Consider the following 5,949-nt stretch of genomic DNA (forward strand, 5'->3'; position numbering starts at 1 on the left):
TCGGTGTAAATCAGTGCAGTTTACCAGTCCTAGCCCAATACAGAGCTCTGAGATTTATCCTTGAAAAAGTTCACGCTCATTTCACGTTTCATATACACATTTATAGCTCAACCCAAATACAGAGATTAGTCCTGCAGAGTCCCTAGGTTCATTGGTAGTGTCATGAAAATGCTTGGCTGTATTTGAGCAGATGTCTGAGCTGTTAGGGCTAGTTGGAACCAACGCTAACTGGTGCTGCATTTCTGCTATGGCTGGAGCCAGATTGCACAAGAGTTCTTCCTCTCTTGCATTATAGGGCCAAGATGTGGCTTATGCTACATGGTGGGAACAGAGCTAGGGTACTTGTATACTTCAGCTCTTAGCAAGAGGTGGTCACCAACACAGTGCTTTTCAAACTGCAGTGGGTGAGCTTCTGGCAGGGTAGGCTTCTGTCCTTTCTGCACTTAGGAGGAAGCTCAGCCTTCACTCTGCACAAGGGTTTGCAGGCACAGGGGTGGGAGTGGGAGATGTCGGTGTAGGTCAGGAGATTTGCAGTTTGATGGTCCAGAGGTCAGGGCTCATTCTGACTAGCCTAGGCACAAGCCTATCTTATTCGGTAAACAGCGTTATCTCCACTGCAACATTTATTTATATTTGGGCAAATTCTGCCAAGAATTCTAAACCAACCTTTTTATACTTGCCTCTGGGAAGATGTTGAAAGCTTTCAGCTCCCATTAAACTCATCCTTTGCATAGGTATGGGTAAACCGTTAGTGCACTTTTCACTTCCTCATGCTTAGGACAGCAGGGAATAAATTTTCTTTGGTCTGCAAAAGTACAGTGGTTTCTTATGCTTTCTCTAGTACTTGGGATCTGGGCATGCTCACCAACTTGCAGGCTTGGATGAGTGCCCACAGTCTTCCTGCTCTGCACCTTGGTGTTTCCAGCAGGAAGGAACCCAGATGCAGCGGCCAGACCCAAGTGTCCCACCTAAAGCAACAGGGATTGGAACTGCAAAGTACCTACATGCCCCACAGTCCTAGGAACTGGCAGGTTACAACTGACTGGCACATTCATCGCACTTTCCAGCCCTGCCTTTGTCCCTGTCTATGACCAAAACATTGTTCCAAGTCCTGGCGCTGCAGATAAGTTCCCATTTAACTCATTTTAATGCAACTTTCTGCACCATACTTAGGAAATTACATGCAATCTTCACATCTGGTATCTTCAGTGATTCCCATGATGATCACTGGCTTGGGGGAGCAAGACCAAATCTGCAGAGTTTGTGTAGCTACGTTTTGGTGTAGTCTAACAGATTTTCTGTGGACAAGTCTGGACATGAAAGTATTAAGTCTGTAAGAGAAAAACTTTGAGAAGGCTGTTTGTGTCTTCTACGTTAATCATCATTACCACCCACATCATTAAAAATATTCCAGAAAACTCTGTGTTAGATAAGATAAAAATTCCTAAGCTGCTGGTTATAAGTAAAGAACGATTCATGTTTGTATGTATTATGCTGCTATTCATGATTTAATAATCTGTTTTAAAGATGTTAATTTTAGTAAGACATTGGATAAAACAAAATGACTTTTCTTTAACTACACTGTCTTTTTATTCCTTTAAAAATATTAAGCTTAGAAGAGAGAATGTCATAATATGAGGTGCTCTCAAAAGAGACTTTTTGCACATGTGAGAGGCATGGCAGAGTGTAATAAAAGGCTGGTTTATTTTGTTGATGAATCACAAGTTGACAACTCGGTGATAAATAGTGTGTGACATTGAATTGGTGATTTGTCTTTGTTTTTTTCTTTTTTCTTTTTTTTTTTTTTATTCTCTCTCTCTCTCTTTTTTACCCCACTTGGACTATTATTCTGCTTACCTGGCATTTGGGAACAAACCAGAAAGCGAGAAAATCTACAAAGGAGAGAAAAAAAGTTACAGTTATATTAAAAAAATTCATCTGTTTCTAAATTTCCAAATGAAATGAACTTAGGTCCAAATAACGTTAAAACTCATGTCAAGCAGTCTTGAAAATGCACTGGTAGTTATGAAGTTCCCATTAAAAAAATATATCTTTCTGCACAAAACAGAGGCAGAGCATTTAACTCGTTTGCCTAAGCCAATGAAAGACAAGGAAACATGTGCTGCACCTTTCTGAGGAACACCTCCCACTGAAAACGCTTGTTCCACATATTGGGGACATTGTCGCAGCTCCCTCTGGGGAGATGCACCTTTCCATCTGCCTGTGGGGGCAGAGGAAAAACTACTCTGTCAAAAGCGAGTTAGTAATTATGAAACCTAAATCCAGCTACCTGCAGCTGAGGAAAAAAATGTATCCTCATTAAAGAGAAATTTCACGATTTCACGGCATTACTATTTCCTAGGTTGCTTGACAGTGCTCCCTGTTTCTTAGGTTTGCTCTTCTACAACAACGTTCTACAACAGAGTGTAACTTGGGAACCTGGCCAAAAGCGATAATCATGTTTGATTAGAAAGACTTCAGCGCCCAACAATTGCAGATTATAGGCCCTTTCCTCTCTCACAAGAGACAAACCAATGGTGTACTACAGATTTATACTTTATCTTTCATGCCTATGAATGACATCATGATTTTTTTTTTTTTTGAGTCATGTGAGCTGTAAGGAGCATAATTTTCAGCTTGAAATCTTTCTTCAGAGATGAAGCTAGGAGATTTTTTTTTCTGATTTTTTGTTATACAGTTCCTATTTTCTACCAACATATTACTTTGCTTTCCTGCTTGTCCAGCTGATTTGAATGATAATATATTTTACAGATTTCTGTTGAAGTCTCTATTAAAATAGGAAGTGTTCTCACTCAGGCTTCACTTTATATTTTTCTACTTCTGCCTTTTAGTTTTTGACCCACTAAAATTTCCTGGAGTACACTGCCTCCTGCAAGTAGATAAACTATCTAGTCCAACCACACAGTGCTTTCATAAGAAAAGCTTTAAAGCCATTTATGCAACATCCTTGCATATTATCATTCAGCTATCTTGTCTTTTGATGTACATAATACTTTAGAAGATGCTGAGTAAATAATTTCAGCTCTTTGAAGTGCTAGACTTATTTCCATTCTGCAGATGGAAATCACTGGAGCATAACAGACAAGCACTCAATTACAGCATAGCACTGCATAGAGCAGAGATTTGTGTGAGCAAGAACTGTGTTATCCTGAGTGTTCTTAGTACAGTTGAGATCTTGGGGCACACTTGCAGCACCAGCAGTGATGTGCTGGTCAGATACACAGTGTGATGTGCAGAGAATACATCCACCCCATACTCCCACCCCCATGTTTTATTATTATATATTATATATTTTCAGAATAATGTATCTTGATCAAAGAAGGCAAAATTCAGAAACACATTTCCAAGGTAAGTAAAGACTTTTATCTTAATTACAGCACCACTATTAATCTTAAAAGTGTTTTATATGTATTTTCTACTAGTAATTTGTTATAGGTTTTCCTTGCATTTACAGTGCTGTAAGACCATAGCTTTAGAGGTGTCTGCATGCTTGTTATGACTTAAGAGGAAGTTACCTGGAAGTAACCATGTGTGACAGCATCCTGATCTGGCTCCCTTTGTTGTCCACGAAAGGATTTTCAAGGTCTTGAACAGAATCTGGATCATTCTCCTACTGCCATGGTCGTTTGCCCTGAGAGGCTCATTTGCAACCTCTTCAATTACCTTTCAAACACTCAAACTGTTGAGGCTGAGTTTGTATCTATTGTGATTTGGCTCCATCACATATTTTATGTAATGGGTGTGCATAGTGCCTTATCAAAACACAGAGCTCTGTGCTTTGCTTCACATATAGACAAATAATGATTAAAAAAAATAAGAAAAAATATAAAAGCATGCATCCTTATATATAACAAATGCTTCTCTTTTTTTCTGTCTCCATGGAAATTCTGAATTAAACTACAAGTTGTTGCTATTAAATGGTAACAGATCTGCACAGTCCAGAAAAGCACTTCTGCATTTGTGATCTCTCTTTTGTGATAACCACCACAATATTACAGCCTGCTCCTGCAGTGACAGGAAATGATATTCAAATTTTGCATTTCTGCTTAGCCCACATAGATATTTAGCCAGAGATAATAAGAAAATACTTCACAATTATGCTAGCTAAGAGTCTATTATCCCTTCAAATCCATGGTCTGCACAGAAGGGAAAGCTGAAAGGACTATTTCAGTCATTTAGGGTATATGTTTCTCTGGCACACTCATAATCTGACCAAAGCCATTATTTGGAAGTCATTTGCACTCAATCATTTTGCCTGTTAATGAGGAGTTACTGAATCCTCCAAGCATTAATCCCATTTAGGAAAACACAAAGGCAATCTGTACCTTGTATCAAGCAATTATGATTGCATTGAGCTTGAGGAATTCAGTCATTTGTTGGAGGTTGATTTTCCCACAACAGACCCTCTAAATAGAATTACCAAGCCTTTCAAATGTTAATTTGTTAAGAAAAATATAATGGCTAATAAAGACAATTAGGTTTGTATTGTAAATACTGGACTGCAGGACTAAAGCTGCCATGGCTTGTCAGAAAAGTGTGGCAGGAATCTGTAAAACTGAGGATGGAAACTATCTTCTTACCGGAATAAAGAACATGCAGATATTAGCATTGGTCCCCAAAATATATTTCACTCAATGTAAATGTAACACTGAGCTAAAGAAAGTGAGGCCTGATTTTATTTTATTTTTTTTTCCCCATAAAAATAGGTTTATGCAAGTAATACTGAAAGTCTGAGATTGTTAGTGAAAGAGTAATATGGCACTCTTGGAAAAAAAGCAGGTCATTTAGAGATAAGAGCATCATATATAAAAAAGATTTGTGCTTGTAATTCTGTACGTAGTTCTGCTTGTGCCTCAGCAAGGGCACTTTGTTCATTACTGGGTCCCAGACTTCATGACATAGCCCAGAGAAGAGCAGTACAAATAAGTTTAGAAAACATGAAGTTTGGGGAAAAGTCTACAAAACAGAAACTAAGGGAAAGTGGTAGGTAGCATAGGACAGAAAGTAATTATATATCTCTTGAAGGTTCTTCTAGCCCTGTTTGCAGATAGCATGGGCAACGTTCTCTTTGATTATCTTTTCTCATCTCTGATTGCTGCAAATAAAAAAAAAAAAAAATCCCGGGCTGAATTTTCCTTTTTTTATTAAAGTGATACTCTGCAATCACTGTCTTTGTAACAATCATTTTATTCCCCAAGACACATGCTCACAAACAGCCTAAACAATACAGAGAAATCCATGAAACCATTTAGGAGTGAATTTGACTACATGCCTAGATCTAATTTTAGGAACTCAGTGTCTCTGGTGGTATGGAATACCACCTTTTATTTTTATTTTTTTTTCCATCAGCACCTGGATAGATATTATAACACATGAAAATGTCAGGGCAATTATTCATTTTTCATCTGCTAGCTTAATTATTGCAATACCTTTTTGTTAGGGCTGTCATTCCATACAGGTCATTCAGAAACTTCAGTTCGTACAGCATGCTTTCCTGTGTTTGGTCATGAATATCAAATAATGTTCTCTATCCTTCCTCCTATGCTTTTTTTTTTTTCCTACTATATTCTGTTATTATTTATCATGCAATCTCATGTGCTTATTTTACTTTGTTAACTATATATGCTTATGTCCTCAGCTAGTTCAGAGGTTTTGCTTTTCCATGCACTTCTAGCTTAACCCAGGTGCTGAAATTCTCAGCCACCAGATTTAACCAGACAGACTTGAGCAAAAAGGGGAAAAAAACAAAAACGAAAACATAGTTCAGGGATGTCCAACTATGTTTTGTGAGGGAAATGATGATAGGGAAATACTGACACATTTTGTTCCTTTTTTTTAAAAATAAAAAATAAAAAATGATTGTAGGTCTTGTTTGGTCTTGTTTTATTCCTTTTTAATATTTTTCATTCAGAAGACAAACATGGTTTA

The 5,949-nt window shown here is 37.8% G+C and overlaps 1 long non-coding RNA gene across 2 annotated transcripts in view; it reads left to right on the forward strand.

Annotated features, from left to right (window-relative positions):
- The window catches only part of LOC118255919 (uncharacterized), a 20,095-nt gene extending 14,346 nt beyond the window's left edge, over positions 1-5,749 (forward strand). The window contains exons 3-4 of one of the 2 annotated variants that reach the window (XR_004781089.2): positions 3,320-3,369; positions 3,476-5,749. This is a non-coding gene — a long non-coding RNA (uncharacterized LOC118255919). Of the gene's footprint in view, positions 1-3,319; positions 3,370-3,456 lie in introns of both variants that reach the window. The other variant, XR_004781088.2, reaches the window with a different exon arrangement.
- The last annotated feature ends 200 nt before the right edge of the window (positions 5,750-5,949 follow it).

This window comes from Cygnus atratus, chromosome 2 (assembly GCF_013377495.2).
Source record: "Cygnus atratus isolate AKBS03 ecotype Queensland, Australia chromosome 2, CAtr_DNAZoo_HiC_assembly, whole genome shotgun sequence".
Classification (NCBI taxonomy): domain Eukaryota; kingdom Metazoa; phylum Chordata; class Aves; order Anseriformes; family Anatidae; genus Cygnus; species Cygnus atratus.